This window comes from Ranitomeya imitator, chromosome 5 (genome assembly GCF_032444005.1).
Source record: "Ranitomeya imitator isolate aRanImi1 chromosome 5, aRanImi1.pri, whole genome shotgun sequence".
Classification (NCBI taxonomy): Eukaryota; Metazoa; Chordata; class Amphibia; order Anura; family Dendrobatidae; genus Ranitomeya; species Ranitomeya imitator.
The window spans coordinates 238,732,640-238,750,538 of NC_091286.1; positions in this window are offsets into that span (position 1 = coordinate 238,732,640).

A 17,899-nucleotide genomic window follows, 5' to 3' on the forward strand; every position below is an offset into this window, starting at 1 on the left:
TCACTTGCGAGTTCACTTTTCTTCTTTTTCCTTTTTTGTTGTTTGCTGCACATTGATCAGAATGAAGCATTGCAGAGGGATATTCTTTGATATTTAGGCATCTTTCACCTATCATGCATTTTCCCCATGGGTTTTCTCTATGCACTTGCATAATATACTTCTTTTGATTTATCATAGTCACACTGATATACCCTTGGGATTTTTATATTGCCAGCTTTTTTAGTGGCATAGGTATTTTGTCTCTATTGGTATATGCACACGTTGCAGATTTCCTGCGGATTTGCAGCGTTTTTTTCTGCTCAGAAACGCTGCAGATCCGCAAGTGATTTACAGTACAATGTAAATCAATGGCAAAAAAAAACCGCTGTGCTAATGGTGCAGAAAAATCGTTTCTGCACCCATTCCATAATAGAAATCCGCAAGGATAAAAAAAGGAAGAAATCTGCACAAAATCCACCAAAAAAACAAACAAAAACCGCAAAAAAGCGCAGATTCTGACCTGCGTTTTCTGCCAAGAAATGCAGAATCTGCAGAGAGAATTCCACAGTCAAATCTGCAACGTGTGCATATAGCATATTTCTTTCATTATCTGCTGTGCAGGCTGTACTAATCCTTACTAGGGTTGATTGATCACCCTAAAAATTGGATCGGCGATTGGGAAATCCGATTTCCGATCCTCATTGAAGTCAATGGGGATAAAATTCGGAGACTGTGCGTGTCTGTGTGTTCGGGCGGGGTCTGTGCGGGACTGTCGGAGGTCTGTGCGGGCCTCGGGGGTCTGTGTGGGCTGCCGGGGGTCTGTGCGGGCCTGTCGGGGATCTGTGCGGGCTGCCGGGGGTCTGTGCAGGTGTGTCGGGGGTCTGTGCGGGCCTGCCGGGGGTCTGTGCGGGCCTGCCGGGGATCTGTGCGGGCTGCCGGGGGTCTGTGCGGGCCAGTCGTGGGTCTGTGTGGGCCTGTTGGGGGTGTGTGCGGGCCTGTCGGGGCTCTTCGTGTCTGTGTGCAGCACATCGACTTGTAGTCCCATCGGGCTATGCCTGCTACAACGACAGTGATTGACACGTTAGCCAATGATGGGACAGTAGTAGTCCCATCACCCGGCTAATGTGTTGAATGTAAAAAACGACAAACATACATACTACATACAACATACTACATACAACATACTACATACATACTACATACATACAACATACTACATACATACTACATACAACATACATACATACAACATACATACAACATACTACATACATACAGCATACATATATACATACAACTTACATACTATATACATACATACAACATACTACATACATACTACATACATACAACATATACTACATACATACAACATACATACAACATACATACAATACACTACATACATACAACATGCATACAACATGCATACTACATACATACTACATACTACATACATTCTAGGTACATACAACATACTACATACATATTACATACATACTACATACATACTACATACATACAACATACTACATACAAAATACTACATACATACAACATACATACAAACATGCATACAACATACTACATACAGTACATACTACATACAATACATTCATACATTACATACAATACATACATATAACATACAGAACATATAACATAGAGTACATACTCACCATCACTTGTCACTTTGATCCCCGAAGCCAGTGTCACCTGTAAAAAATATTAAATAACAAAGAAAAAATATACTCCCTGATCCGCAGAAATCCACGAGTGTCCCACGACGATTTCCTGTGGAGAGCAGCAGCATCAGCTGATGCGACCACTGTCTAGGGGCTACAGGAATACAGTGACGGGACGAAGGTATCCTTCCGCACTGTATTCCTCCGCCACTGTAAAAAATAGTCCTTAGTCTCACTTTTGGCACTGATGTGTGAGAAAGTTCCCACGCAGCAATAGCATAAAGTGAGACCAATGAACTACAGTAACCTCTCAGTGATGCACTTCAGGAGCCATTGTCTCCTGATTGTTTTGCAATATCGAATACAAGGATCGGAAGCTCCCATAATGCAATGAGCCAATTTGATTTAATTCAACCAATGAGGAATCCTAAGAAGTGTGGGCACATCCTGTTAGGCATGTAAGTAATGGCATGGTTGTGATTGGCTGCTGAAATGATGTCATGATGCACTATAAAAGCCACCGCCGCCATTTTGGGTTCACTCTGCTGTGAATTCAGTTAGGGACAGGATGCTGCTGTTCTGACTGAGGGCCAGTTTGAGATAGCGATTTGCTTCAATGTGCTTTACCCAGGCTACTTTAGCAACCGCTGTGTGAGCTTTTTTTTGCCTTGCAGCGCTGTTCACAGCTGTCTGCAAGGTGTCTGTGTGTAAGTGCAGCTCACGCTGTAGTCTGTTCTGGAGCCACATCTGGGTGGAGTCTGCTCAGCGTGCGTCACTGCCTCATACTGTTCAACTGTCCTTTTTTTCATTAGTGCAGCTGCACATTTTTCCTGATTTCTCCTATTAGTGTGTTTCCATCCGTATCCAGCTAGATTGCATGCACACAATATATAGGAGTAGATAGAGGAGCTTTTCTGCAGCCTTGCAGCACTGTTCACGGCTGTCTGCAAGGTCTCTGTGTGTGAGTGCAGCTCACGCTGTAGTCTGTTCTGCAGCCACATCTGGTTGTAGTCCGCTCAGCGTGCGTCACTGCCTCATACTGTTCAATTGTCCTTTTTTGCATTAGTGCAGCTGCACATTTTTCCTGATTTCTCCTATTAGTGTGTTTCCTTCCGGATCCAGCTAGATTGCGTGCACACATTATATAGGAGTAGATAGAGAAGCCTTTCTGCAGCTTTGTGCCCTGCAGCCGCAGCAGATTAGTATTAGCCTATTTTTTTGGATCCTCATCTATTGCATTATAGGTTACCTTCCGGCATTGTAATAGCTACAAAAAGTTTGTGATACTTTTGGTTTTACATCTTTGGGCACATCCAGTGTCTTATTGTGAAAAAAACAAAAATTTAATAAAGTTCACCAAACACTCCACTTTACAGTTGTGTAGGCCACATTATCTCATATTAAAGTCTAGTCCACACTTTATAAAATTAGTGTTTCTTATACCTGTTAGCAGCTGTTCAGGAATAAGCACACTAAGCCCTTAGTACTTTTCTGCCTATCTTTATCAGTCTACCAAGATGAAGAAGGCAGGGAGTAAGGCACGTGGTCGTGGGCGTGGAGTTTCAGCAGGGAGAGGACATGGGGATTCTGTGCCAGCTGCGGGCACCAGTTACTCAGCATCCCCCAGTTTTACCAGGGAACAGTCCTTTATGCGCAGCTTTGTAGGTGCTTGCCGTACCCCACTGCTGCAGGACGAAGAAATTGAAGCCGTTGTTGGATGGATGGCAGCTAACACATCGACTTCAATTAGTGTTACATCCTCTCAGGTCCAGAGCACTGAAGAGCACCCACCCACTGTCTCTTCACCACCTGCCAAATTGCCCAGGCAGTTAGAGAGCCCTGGACAGGTGCCATCACTACATCTGTTCTCTGAATCTTTTGGCTTGGAAAGAGGGGGCCAGCCCAGCAGCTTTCGAGAAATTGAAGGAGAGGCAGTATGCAGTGATGCACAACTGCTTTGTCTCTCTAAATCTGAAGAGGCGGGTGGGCCAGTGCCTCCGGTCAGCACACCTCAGTACTTATCTGATGATGAGACTCAGGAGCTACTTTATGGTGCGTACTGTGCTGCCAAGACTACCCAGGAGAAGCAGTTGTTGGAAGAAGGTAGTGTAGATGATGAGGTCCTTGACCCATCATGGCGTGAGGTACAGGAAGGTGGTCAGAGCAGCTCTGAGGAAGAGATTCCCCGAACGGCCCAAAAAGGGAGAGGGAGGGGGCAGACTGGGTTGCCTGTAGCCTCCACTTCGGCACCCATTAGGAGCATGCCTCTTTCAAAACCCAAAAAGGGCGCTCCCAAGATTTGCAGTGCCTGGTCCTTTTTTGACACAGTTGCAGATGACATTTGCTTTGTCAAATGCAAGCTGTGTAATTAGAAAGTCAAGAGAGGGAAAAGTGTCAGCAACCTCAATACCACAAATATGTGGAAACATGTGCGGACCAAGCATGTGGTGGAAATACAAAGACACACTGAAGACCTAGGCCAAACTACAGCGCCACCCACCACCTCTTCAGCTCGTGTTGTAGCTGCTTCCTCCAGCTCAGACACAGCTGGTTCAGCTTCCTCACAGGATCACCATGGAAGAACCTCTGGCACTGTTGGACAGAGACACAGTGTAATTCCACCCACAGCACCACGTTCCCTGTCGTCCTCACACTCCCAGCCCAGTCTACAGCCATCGGGAGCACAGGCATGGGAGAAAAGGCGCCCATACTCGGCAAACCACCCCCGAGCACAGGCTCTGAATGCTGGCATTGCAAAACTACTGTCCCTTGAAATGCTCTCATTCAGGCTGGTGGAGACTGATACCTTCCATAACTTCATGGTATTGGCAGTCCCACAATACAACAAGCCCATCCGCTTTTATTTCAGCAGGCAAGCCGTCCCTGCCCTGCAAAAGCATGTGGAGGGAAACATTGAACATGCACTATTAAACGCCTTCAGTAGCAAGATTCACCTGACCACCGATGCGTGGACCAGTAACCATGGACAGGGACGATACCTTTCCCTCACTGCCCATTGGGTAAATGTTGTGGAGCCGGGTACAGATCTTGAGAGTGGCGCTGTATGTGTTTTGCAAACTCCAAGGATTGCAGGAATCCAGTCTGTACACATTGACTCCTCCTCATACTCCAGTTCCTCTGAATCAGCACTGCAGGAGCCGTCACGGTCTACCTCCACCTTGACCTGTGAACACTTACCTGTTACGACTAGGGTTGAGCGAAACGGGTCGAACATTTTCAAAAGTCGCCGACTTTTGGCTAAGTCGGGGTTTCATGAAACCCGATCCGACCCCTGTGCGGGGTCGGCCATGCGGTACGCGACTTTCGCGCCAAAGTCGCGTTTCAATGACGCGAAAAGCGCCATTTCTCAGCCAATGAAGGTAAACGCAGAGTGTGGGCAGCGTGATGACATAGGTCCTGGTCCCCACCATCTTAGAGAAGGGCATTGCAGTGATTGGCTTGCTGTCTGCGACGTCACAGGGGCTATAAAGAGGCGTTCCCGCCGACCGCCATCTTACTGCTGCTGATCTGAGCTTAGGGAGAGGTTGCTGCCGCTTTGTCAGAAGCAGGGATAGCGTTAGGCAGGGTCCATTAACCACAAAACCGCTTGTGCTGCAGCGATTTGCACTGTCCAACACCACCCTCGGTGTGCAGGGACAGTGGAAGTTTTTTTTTTTTTTTTTTTTCCCTCAGCGCTGTAGCTCATTGGGCTGCCCTAGAAGGCTCCCTGATAGCTGCATTGCTGTGTGTACGCCGCTGTGCAAACCAACTGCTTTTTTCAAAGCACAAATCCTCTTGTTCCTTCCTTTCTGCACAGCTATCTTTTTTGTTTGTCCACACTTTTTATTTCATTTGTGCATCAGTCCACTCCTTATTGCTGCCTGCCATACCTGGCTGAGATTACTGCAGGCAGGGAGATAGTAGCTGCCTGCCATACCTGGCTGAGATTACTGCAGGCAGGGAGATAGTAATTGTAGGACATTCCCTGTTTTTTTTTTTTTTTTTTTTTTGGTGGGAGATTAAGATTGGCAATTTGGCATTTCTGCTAGAGTGCCATCCCTGTGTGTGCCATCTCTCTCACATAGTGGGCCATAGAAAGCCTTTTCATTTTTCTGTATTTTTTTTTGTGGGGTGTATAAATTCTCCCTGATAAAAATACAGTGGGAGATTAATATTGGCCTTTGGGCTTGTGTGCCAGTCCTGAGTGTGCCATCTCTCTCACAAATAGTGGGCCATAGAAAGCCTATTTTATTTTTTTTGGGGTTTTATAAATTCTCCCTGAAAAAAAGGGAGATTAATATTGGCCTCTGGGCTTGTGTGCCAGTCCTGAGCGTGCCATCTGTGCCAGCCCTGAGCGTGCCATCTCTCTCACAAATAGTGGGCCATAGAAAGCCTATTTAATTTTTTTTTTGGTTTTATAAATTCTCCCTGAAAAAAAGGGAGATTAATATTGGCCTCTGGGCTTGTGTGCCAGTTGTGAGCGTGCCATCTGTGCCAGTCCTGAGCGTGCCATCTCTCTCACAAATAGTGGGCCATAGAAAGCCTATTTAATTTTTTTTTTTGTTTTATAAATTTTCCCTGAAAAAAGGGAGATTAATATTGGCCTCTGGGCTTGTGTGCCAGTTGTGAGCGTGCCATCTGTGCCAGTCCTGAGCGTGCCATCTCTCTCACAAATAGTGGGCCATAGAAAGCCTATTTAATTTTTTTTTTGGTTTTATAAATTTTCCCTGAAAAAAGGGAGATTAATATTGGCCTCTGGGCTTGTGTGCCAGTTGTGAGCGTGCCATCTGTGCCAGTCCTGAGCGTGCCATCTCTCTCACAAATAGTGGGCCATAGAAAGCCTATTTAAATATTTTTTTGGTTTTATAAATTCTCCCAGAAAAAAAGGGAGATTAATATTGGCCTCTGGGCTTCTGTGCCAGTCCTGAGCGTGCCATCTGTGCCAGTCCTGAGCGTCCCATCTCTCTCACAAATAGTGGGCCATAGAAAGCCTATTTTTTTTTTTTTTTGGGTTTTAGAAATTCTCCCTGAAAAAAAAAGGGAGATTAATATTGCCCTTTGGGCTTGTGTGCCAGTACTAAGCGTTCCATCTCTCTCTCTCTCTCAGTCAGTGGGCCATAGAACGCCTATTTTTGGTTTTATTTGTTTTATAAATTCTCCCTGAAAAAATCATTTTATTTTATTTGGTTTCTAAATTCTTCCTGATAAAATCATATTTTTTTTATTATTTTTTTTTCTAAAGTCTCCCTGAAAAAAAAAAAAAAAAACAACCAAAAAAAACAGTGGGAGATTAATATTGGCCTTTCTGCTTGTGTGCCAGTCTTGACTCCTGGGTGTGCCATCTCTCTCTCTCTCTCTCTCTCTCTCTCTCTCTCTCTCCAATTGTGGTCCATAGAAAGCCTATATTTTTTTTCCTTGATTTGGGTTCCAAAATCTACCAGAGAAAATAACTACATCAATCATTGGTAGAAAAATATTGGCCTCTGGGCTTGTGTGCCACTCCTGACTCCTGTGTGCGTCATCTCTCAGTCAGTGGGCCATAGAACGCCTATTTTTGTTTTTATTTGTTTTATAAATTCTCCCTGAAAAAATCATTTTATTTTATTTGGTTTCTAAATTCTTCCTGATAAAATCATATTTTTTTTATTATTTTTTTTTCTAAAGTCTCCCTGAAAAAAAAAAAAAAAAACAACCAAAAAAAACAATGGGAGATTAATATTGGCCTTTCTGCTTGTGTGCCAGTCTTGACTCCTGGGTGTGCCATCTCTCTCTCTCTCTCTCTCTCTCTCTCCAATTGTGGTCCATAGAAAGCCTATATTTTTTTTCCTTGATTTGGGTTCCAAAATCTACCAGAGAAAATAACTACATCAATCATTGGTAGAAAAATATTGGCCTCTGGGCTTGTGTGCCACTCCTGACTCCTGTGTGCGTCATCTCTCAGTCAGTGGGCCATAGAACGCCTATTTTTGTTTTTATTTGTTTTATAAATTCTCCCTGAAAAAATCATTTTATTTTATTTGGTTTCTAAATTCTTCCTGATAAAATCATATTTTTTTTATTATTTTTTTTTCTAAAGTCTCCCTGAAAAAAAAAAAAAACAAACAACCAAAAAAAAAAATGTGGGAGATTAATATTGGCCTTTCTGCTTGTGTGCCAGTCTTGACTCCTGGGTGTGCCATCTCTCTCTCTCTCTCTCTCTCTCTCCAATTGTGGTCCATAGAAAGCCTATATTTTTTTTCCTTGATTTGGGTTCCAAAATCTACCAGAGAAAATAACTCCATCAATCATTGGTAGAAAAATATTGGCCTCTGGGCTTGTGTGCCACTCCTGATTCCTGTGTGCGTCATCTCTCACTCAGTGGCCCATAGAAAGCATATTGTTTGTTACATTTGTTTTCTAAATTCTCCCTGCAAAAATCTATTTTTTTTTTTTGGGGGGGTTTCTAAAGTGTTCCTGAAAAAAATAAAAATAAAAAAAAAATAATAGTGTGACATTAATATTAACATTTGTGCTTCAGTGACAGTCCTGCGTGTGGGGCATCTCTCTAATTTGCAGCCACCAAAAAAAGAGTGTGTAACATTGGGCCTGATTTTCGCTGTGGTCTCACCAACCTGTAAAGGGGTAGCTAAATCATACTGAAGTTATAGCTCACCGTGTAAGTTGTGTGACTGCAACAAATAACGTTAGTTTGGTTACGTTTTTAAAACAATGAGGAAGTCTAGTGGAAGAGGTCGTGGCCGGGGGCGTTCATTGTCAGCTGGTAATGAGGGTAGTGGTAGTGGTGGAGCATCAGGTGGTCGTGGGGAAAAAAATATTGCACCTAAGTCTGGAGCTGTGGAGCCAGGTTCGTCGTCCGGCTACACAAGGCCTCGAACGCTCCCTTTTCTGGGATTAGGAAAACCGCTTTTAAAGCCGGAGCAGCAAGAGCAAGTTTTGGCTTATCTTGCTGACTCAGCCTCTAGCTCTTTTGCCTCCTCTCGTGAAACTGGTAAAAGTAAAAGCAGCGCGTCGTTAGTGGATGTTCACGGTCAGGGACAAGTCACTTCCTTGTCCTCTTCAGCAAAAACAACAACAGAGAAGAATGCAGCAGGCGACACAACGGGTTACTCCATGGAGCTCTTTACACATACCGTCCCTGGCTTAGAAAGTGAAGCAGTTAACAGTCCATGCCCATTACAAATTGAATCTGACATGGAGTGCACTGACGCACAGCCACAGCCAGACTACTATGCTGGTCCTTTGACTCAGACCACAACATTGCCCTCGCAGGGTGCTGATCAAGAATCAGACCCTGATGAGACTATGTTGCCCCATCACGAACGCTATACCACCGAACGACACGGTGACACAGACGAAGTTGCGCAGGAGGTACAAGAAGAGTTATTAGATGACCCAGTTCTTGACCCCGATTGGCAGCCATTGGGGGAACAGGGTGCAGGCGGCAGCAGTTCTGAAGCAGAGGAGGAGGAGGGGCCGCAGCAGGCATCAACATCGCCACAGGTTCCATCTGCCGGGCCCGTATCTTGCCCAAAACGCGTGGCAAAGCCAAAACCTGGTGGAGGACAGCGTGGCCATCCGGTTAAAGCTCAGTCTGCAATGCCTGAAAAGGTATCCGATGCTAGAAAGAGTGCAGTCTGGCATTTTTTTAAACAACATCCAATTGATCAGCGCAAAGTCATCTGTCAAAAATGTTCTACTTCCTTAAGCAGAGGTCAGAATCTGAAAAGTCTCAATACTAGTTGCATGCATAGACATTTAACCACCATGCATTTGAAAGCTTGGACTAACTACCAAACGTCCCTTAAGGTTGTTGCACCCTCGGCCAATGAAGCTAGTCATCAACGCAACATCCCTTCCGGCAGTGTAGGACCACCATTTAGCGCACCACCTGCTGTATCTGTGCAGGTATCTTTGCCAGGCCAAAGCAGTCAGGGTCAGGGAATCACCAGTTTCGTAGTAGGAAACACTGCATCTAGGGCACCGGCGGCAACAATACCATCTCCCACCGTCTCTCAGTCTGCCATGTCCACCGGCACCCCCGCTAGTTCCACGATCTCCAGCTCTCCAGTCCAGCTCACCCTACATGAGACTATGGTTAGAAAAAGGAAATACTTAGACTCGCATCCGCGTACACAGGGTTTGAACGCCCACATAGCTAGACTAATCTCGTTAGAGATGATGCCCTACCGGTTAGTTGAAAGCGAAGCTTTCAAAGACCTGATGGACTACGCTGTACCACGCTACGAGCTACCCAGTCGACACTTTTTTTCCAGAAAAGCCATCCCAGCCCTCCACCAGCATGTTAAAGAGCGCATCGTCCATGCACTCAGGCAATCTGTGAGCACAAAGGTGCACCTGACAACAGATGCATGGACCAGTAGGCATGGCCAGGGACGTTACGTGTCCATCACGGCACACTGGGTAAATGTGGTGGATTCAGGGTCCACAGGGGACAGCAAGTTTGGGACAGTTCTGCCTAGCCCACGGTCTAGTAAACAGTTGTCTGTAGCCGTTCGCACCCCCTCCTCCTCCTCCTCGTCCTCCTGCAGAAGCAAGAGCTCGTCCACAGACCGCAGTCGCACAAACACTCCATCCGCACCTGCCACTGTTGCACACCAGGTCTCCCATTATGGGGCAGCTACTGGCATACGTCAGCAGGCTGTATTGGCTATGAAGTGTTTGGGCGACAATAGACACACCGCGGAAGTTCTGTCCGAGTTCTTGCAGCAAGAAACGCAGTCGTGGCTGGGCACTGTAGATCTTGAGGCAGGCAAGGTAGTGAGTGATAACGGAAGGAATTTCATGGCTGCCATCTCCCTTTCCCAACTGAAACACATTCCTTGCCTGGCTCACACCTTAAACCTGGTGGTGCAGTGCTTCCTGAAAAGTTATCCGGGGTTATCCGACCTGCTCCTCAAAGTGCGTGGACTTTGCGCACATATCCGCCGTTCGCCTGTACACTCCAGCCGTATGCAGACCTATCAGCGTTCTTTGAACCTTCCCCAGCATCGCCTAATCATAGACGTTGCAACAAGGTGGAACTCAACACTGCACATGCTTCAGAGACTGTGCGAACAGAGGCGGGCTGTTATGTTTTTGTGGGAGGATACACATACACGGGCAGGCAGTAGGATGGCAGACATGGAGTTGTCAGGTGTGCAGTGGTCGAAGATTCAAGACATGTGTCAAGTCCTTCAGTGTTTTGAGGAATGCACACGGCTGGTTAGTGCAGACAACGCCATAATAAGCATGAGCATCCCCCTAATGCGTCTGCTGATGCAAAGTTTGACGCACATAAAGGATCAGGCGTCTGCACCAGAGGAAGAGGAAAGCCTTGATGACAGTCAGCGATTGTCTGGTCAGGGCAGTGTACATGACGAGGTACCGGGCGAAGAGGAGGTGGAGGATGAGGAGGATGATGGGGATGAGTATATTTTTAATGAGGAAGCTTTCCCGGGGGCACGGGAAATTGGTGGCGTGGCAAGGCCGGGTTCTGGTTTTTTGAGGGACACAAGTGACGTAGATTTGCCTGCAACTGCCCCTCAACCAAGCACAACCGCAGATTTGACAACGGGAACTTTGGCCCACATGGCGGATTATGCCTTGCGTATCCTCAAAAGGGACACACGCATTACAAAAATGATGAACGATGACGATTACTGGTTGGCCTGCCTCCTTGATCCTCGCTATAAAGGCAAATTGCAAAATATTATGCCACATGAGAACTTGGAACTAATATTAGCAACAAAACAATCAACTCTTGTTGACCGTTTGCTTCTGGCATTCCCTGCACACAGCGCCCGTGATCGTTCTCACACGAGCTCCAGGGGCCAGCAGACCAGAGGTGTTAGAGGGGCAGAAATCAGAAGTGGCGTTGGCCAGAGGGGTTTTCTGACCAGGTTGTGGAGTGATTTTTCTATGACCGCAGACAGGACAGGTACTGCAGCATCAATTCAAAGTGACAGGAGACAACATTTGTCCAGTATGGTTACAAACTATTTTTCATCCCTTATCGACGTTCTCCCTCAACCGTCATTCCCATTTGATTACTGGGCATCCAAATTAGACACCTGGCCAGAATTGGCAGAATATGCATTGCAGGAGCTTGCTTGCCCGGCAGCTAGTGTCCTATCAGAAAGAGTATTCAGTGCTGCAGGTTCAATACTAACAGAAAAAAGGACTCGTCTGGCTACCCAAAATGTAGATGATCTAACCTTCATTAAAATGAACCACAACTGGATTTCAAAATCTTTTGCCCCACCCTGCCCGGCTGACACCTAGCTTTCCTATGAAAAGGTCTTGCCTGTGGACTATTCTGAATGACTTTTCCAATCTCGTAATTTTCTTCACCTGATTGTCCAGCATACGACATGTTTCCACCTCACGAAATGGCCAAACTCCCCACACGGGGCCGTGCTATCGCCACTTTGCGCTTGGACCCTTGAGAGTGCTGTTTGTCTGAAGAGGTGGGTGTGGCCGCTTTTGGTCGACGGCACTGCCACTGGGTCCCTCATAGTACAATAAAGTGTCTCTGGCGGTGGTGGTGCGCACCCAACGTCAGACACACCGTTGTAATATGAGGGGCCCTGTGCCTGTACCGCCGGCCACAAGACAGTTCCCCCCCCCAGCTCAAACAGTGCTCTACCACTAGCAAAATTATCTCTCACAGCTTCACCAATGTGTAGTCTAGGCGCTGACATCCTTCAATGCCTGGCACTGACAATACCATTGTTTTGACATTTTTGTTATGTTAGGCCTTCGAAGCCTGTCTGCAGTCCCTTCTTTCTACAACTACTACACTGACCAGGCCACTGCTGGCCGTGTTACCCTGGAACCAATTTAAAAGTGCCTACAGTCAGCCCAATTTTGTTATGTTAGGCCTTCGAAGACTGTCTGCCGTCACTCCTTCCACTAGACTTCCACTGACCAGACCACTGCTGCCCGTGTACCCCTGGAACCAATTTAAAAGTGCCTACAGCCAGCCCAAGTTTGTTATGTTAGGCCTTCGAAGCCTGTCTGCGGTCACTCCTTCCACTAGACTTCCACAGACCAGACCACTGCTGCCCGTGTACCCCTGGAACCAATTTAAAAGTGCCTACAGCCAGCCCAAGTTTGTTATGTTAGGCCTTGGAAGCCTGTCTGCGGTCACTCCTTCCACTAGACTTCCACTGACCAGACCACTGCTGCCCATGTACCCCTGGAACCAATTTAAAAGTGCCTACAGCCAGCCCAAGTTTGTTATGTTAGGCCTTGGAAGCCTGTCTGCGGTCACTCCTTCCACTAGACTTCCACTGACCAGACCACTGCTGCCCGTGTACCCCTGGAACCAATTTAAAAGTGCCTACAGCCAGCCCAAGTTTGTTATGTTAGGCCTTCGAAGCCTGTCTGCGGTCACTCCTTCCACTAGACTTCCACAGACCAGACCACTGCTGCCCGTGTACCCCTGGAACCAATTTAAAAGTGCCTACAGCCAGCCCAAGTTTGTTATGTTAGGCCTTGGAAGCCTGTCTGCGGTCACTCCTTCCACTAGACTTCCACTGACCAGACCACTGCTGCCCATGTACCCCTGGAACCAATTTAAAAGTGCCTACAGCCAGCCCAAGTTTGTTATGTTAGGCCTTGGAAGCCTGTCTGCGGTCACTCCTTCCACTAGACTTCCACTGACCAGACCACTGCTGCCCGTGTACCCCTGGAACCAATTTAAAAGTGCCTACAGCCAGCCCAAGTTTGTTATGTTAGGCCTTCGAAGCCTGTCTGCGGTCACTCCTTCCACTAGACTTCCACAGACCAGACCACTGCTGCCCGTGTACCCCTGGAACCAATTTAAAAGTGCCTACAGCCAGCCCAAGTTTGTTATGTTAGGCCTTGGAAGCCTGTCTGCGGTCACTCCTTCCACTAGACTTCCACTGACCAGACCACTGCTGCCCGTGTACCCCTGGAACCAATTTAAAAGTGCCTACAGCCAGCCCAAGTTTGTTATGTTAGGCCTTCGAAGCCTGTCTGCGGTCACTCCTTCCACTAGACTTCCACAGACCAGACCACTGCTGCCCGTGTACCCCTGGAACCAATTTAAAAGTGCCTACAGCCAGCCCAAGTTTGTTATGTTAGGCCTTGGAAGCCTGTCTGCGGTCACTCCTTCCACTAGACTTCCACTGACCAGACCACTGCTGCCCATGTACCCCTGGAACCAATTTAAAAGTGCCTACAGCCAGCCCAAGTTTGTTATGTTAGGCCTTGGAAGCCTGTCTGCGGTCACTCCTTCCACTAGACTTCCACTGACCAGACCACTGCTGCCCGTGTACCCCTGGAACCAATTTAAAAGTGCCTACAGCCAGCCCAAGTTTGTTATGTTAGGCCTTCGAAGCCTGTCTGCGTCCCGTTCTTTCAACTACAACTACACTGACCAGGCCACTGATGGCCGTGTTCCCCTGGAACCAATTTTAACTTGCCTACAGCCAGCCCTATGTTATTATGTTAGGCCTTCGAAGCCTGTCTGCGTCCCGTTCTTTCAACTACAACTACACTGACCAGGCCACTGATGGCCGTGTTCCCCTGGAACCAATTTTAACTTGCCTACAGCCAGCCCAATGTTAGGCCTTTGATGCCTGTCTGCCGTCACTCCTTCCACTAGGCCTCCACTGACCTGTCTATTGCTGCCCGTGTACCCCTTGAACCAACATCATTAAATATAAAAAAAATTAATTTGATTATAAAAAATAAGATCGTGTTGAGATCTCAAATGCAGACATTTTAACAATCAAAACAAACACACAACAAATATCTGGAACTGTACTACAAAGGTCCAACAGCTACAATTTCTTTCTCCTGCAAGAAGTTAACTGAAAGTTTTTTGGAGTTGTTAACACAGATATGGCATCCACCGAGTGTTGTCCTGTCGCGTCTCCTTTAAATTATTTCCAATAAGATGTTAAACTATTAATTTAATAAAATCAATAATTAAAAAATTAATTGAGTAAGTCAAAAGCACATTGCAAATAAACATTAATTACAAATCAAGAAGCATGGCGCGTCCGAGGGTGAGTAGATACCGAATAAGAATATAATCACCCTCGGACGCGCAATGCTTATTTAAAACAGCCTTCCTTCCTAAGAATCAGCCCTTCCGTGGTGTAGAGAGAGGTTGTGTTACACTCCAAGGTGTTCCCCAGGTTGCCTTTCCTGAGCTTCGATCTTCTGGCTCTCGTTTAGTAGCTGTTGGAAACTACGCTGCATTAGGCCTACTAATTGTGTATGGGTGAAACAGTGGCGCATCTGCGGTCCCTCCTTCCACTAGGCCTCCACTGACCTGTCTACTGCGGCCCGTGTACCCCTTGAACCAACCTAATAAAATATTTAAAAAACTAATTTGATTATAAAAAATAAGATCGTGTTGAGATCTCAAATGCAGACATTTTAACAATCAAAACAAACACACAACAAATATCTGGAACTGTACTACAAAGGTCCAACAGCTACAATTTCTTTCTCCTGCAAGAAGTTAACTGAAAGTTTTTTGGAGTTGTTAACACAGATATGGAATCCACCGAGTGTTGTCCTGTCGCGTCTCCTTTAAATTATTTCCAATAAGATGTTAAACTATTAATTTAATAAAATCAATAATTAAAAAAATAATTGAGTAAGTCAAAAGCACATTGCAAATAAACATTAATTACAAATCAAGAAGCATGGCGCGTCCGAGGGTGAGTAGATACCGAATAAGAATATAATCACCCTCGGACGCGCAATGCTTATTTAAAACAGCCTTCCTTCCTAAGAATCAGCCCTTCCGTGGTGTAGAGAGAGGTTGTGTTACACTCCAAGGTGTTCCCCAGGTTGCCTTTCCTGAGCTTCGATCTTCCGGCTCTCGTTTAGTAGCTGTTGGAAACTACGCTGCATTAGGCCTACTAATTGTGTATGGGTGAAACAGTGGCGCATCTGCGGTCCCTCCTTCCACTAGGCCTCCACTGACCTGTCTACTGCGGCCCGTGTACCCCTTGAACCAACCTAATAAAATATTTAAAAAATTAATTTGATTATAAAAAATAAGATCGTGTTGAGATCTCAAATGCAGACATTTTAACAATCAAAACAAACACACAACAAATATCTGGAACTGTACTACAAAGGTCCAACAGCTACAATTTCTTTCTCCTGCAAGAAGTTAACTGAAAGTTTTTTGGAGTTGTTAACACAGATATGGCATCCACCGAGTGTTGTCCTGTCGCGTCTCCTTTAAATTATTTCCAATAAGATGTTAAACTATTAATTTAATAAAATCAATAATTAAAAAAATAATTGAGTAAGTCAAAAGCACATTGCAAATAAACATTAATTACAAATCAAGAAGCATGGCGCGTCCGAGGGTGAGTAGATACCGAATAAGAATATAATCACCCTCGGACGCGCAATGCTTATTTAAAACAGCCTTCCTTCCTAAGAATCAGCCCTTCCGTGGTGTAGAGAGAGGTTGTGTTACACTCCAAGGTGTTCCCCAGGTTGCCTTTCCTGAGCTTCGATCTTCCGTCTCTCGTTTAGTAGTTGGTGGAAACTACGCTGCATTAGGCCTACAAATTTGGTATGGGGTGTAGAGACAGGTTGTGTTACACTCCAAGGTTTTCACCAGGTTGCCTTTCCTGAGCTTCGATCTTCATGCTCTCGTTTAGTAGTTGTAGAAAAGTACGCTGCATTAGGCCTACAAAATGGGTATGGGGTGGAGAGAGATGGTGTGTTACACTCCAAGGTGTTCCCCAGGTTGCCTTTCCTGAGCTTCGATCTTCATGCTCTCGTTTAGTAGGTGTCGGAAAGTAGGCTGCATTAGGCCTAAAAAATGGGGAATGGGGTGGAGAGAGATGGTGTGTTACACTCCAAGGTGTTCCCCAGGTTTCCTTGCCATTGCTTCGGTCTTCCGACTCTCGTTTAGTAGTTGTAGAAAAGTACACTGCATTAGGCCTAAAAAATGGGTATGGGGTGGAGAGAGATGGTGTGTTACACTCCAAGGTGTTCCCCAGGTTGCCTTTCCTGAGCTTCGATCTTCATGCTCTCGTTTAGTAGGTGTCGGAAAGTAGGCTGCATTAGGCCTACAAATTGGGTATGGGGTGGAGAGAGATGGTGTGTTACACTCCAAGGTGTTCCCCAGGTTGCCTTTCCTGAGCTTCGATCTTCATGCTCTCGTTTAGTAGGTGTCGGAAAGTAGGCTGCATTAGGCCTACAAATTGGGTATGGGGTGGAGAGAGATGGTGTGTTACACTCCAAGGTGTTCCCCAGGTTTCCTTGCCATTGCTTCGGTCTTCCGACTCTCGTTTAGTAGTTGTAGAAAAGTACACAGCATTAGGCCTACAAAATGGGTATGGGGTGGAGAGAGATGGTGTGTTACACTCCAAGGTGTTCCCCAGGTTGCCTTTCCTGAACTTCGATCTTCATGCTCTCGTTTAGTAGGTGTCGGAAAGTAGGCTGCATTAGGCCTACAAATTGGGTATGGGGTGGAGAGAGATGGTGTGTTACACTCCAAGGTGTTCCCCAGGTTTCCTTGCCATTGCTTCGGTCTTCCGACTCTCGTTTAGTAGTTGTAGAAAAGTACACAGCATTAGGCCTACAAAATGGGTATGGGGTGGAGAGAGATGGTGTGTTACACTCCAAGGTGTTCCCCAGGTTGCCTTTCCTGAGCTTCTATCTTCAGGCTCTCATTAAATTGTGGTTAAATGGAACAACTGCATTTGGCGTACTAGTTGGTTTGGGGCCTACTATCGGTGTCTGCCACTCCTTGCTGTTCTCCTGGTTTCCTGTCCTGAAATTCCATTTTCAGCCTCTCGTTAAGTAGTTGTTAATGTTAGACTGCATTTGGCCTACTAGTTGGGTTGGGGCCTACTATCGGTGTCTGCCACTCCTTGCTGTTCTCCTCCACTGAACAAAGCTGTGCCGCCTGTTTACTACGGTTGCCAATTTTGAACTGCATTTCGACTACTTACTGATTTGGCCCTACTCTCTGTGTCAGCCTCTCATTCCAGTTGTCCTCCACTGCAATGCCCCCTGGTTATTCCTGTGTTACCAATTTTGAACTGCATTTAGCCCACTTTCTTCTTTGGGCCTATATCTGTGTTTCCACTTCATCGTGCCCATTGCCCAGCCAGTGATAGATGAGTCTGCTGGTACATTGACCCATAACGCAACATTCCCCGTGCACGCTACACAACAACATTGTGACCCTGCTGAAAGTCAGGTTGCTCTTCCCGCATACC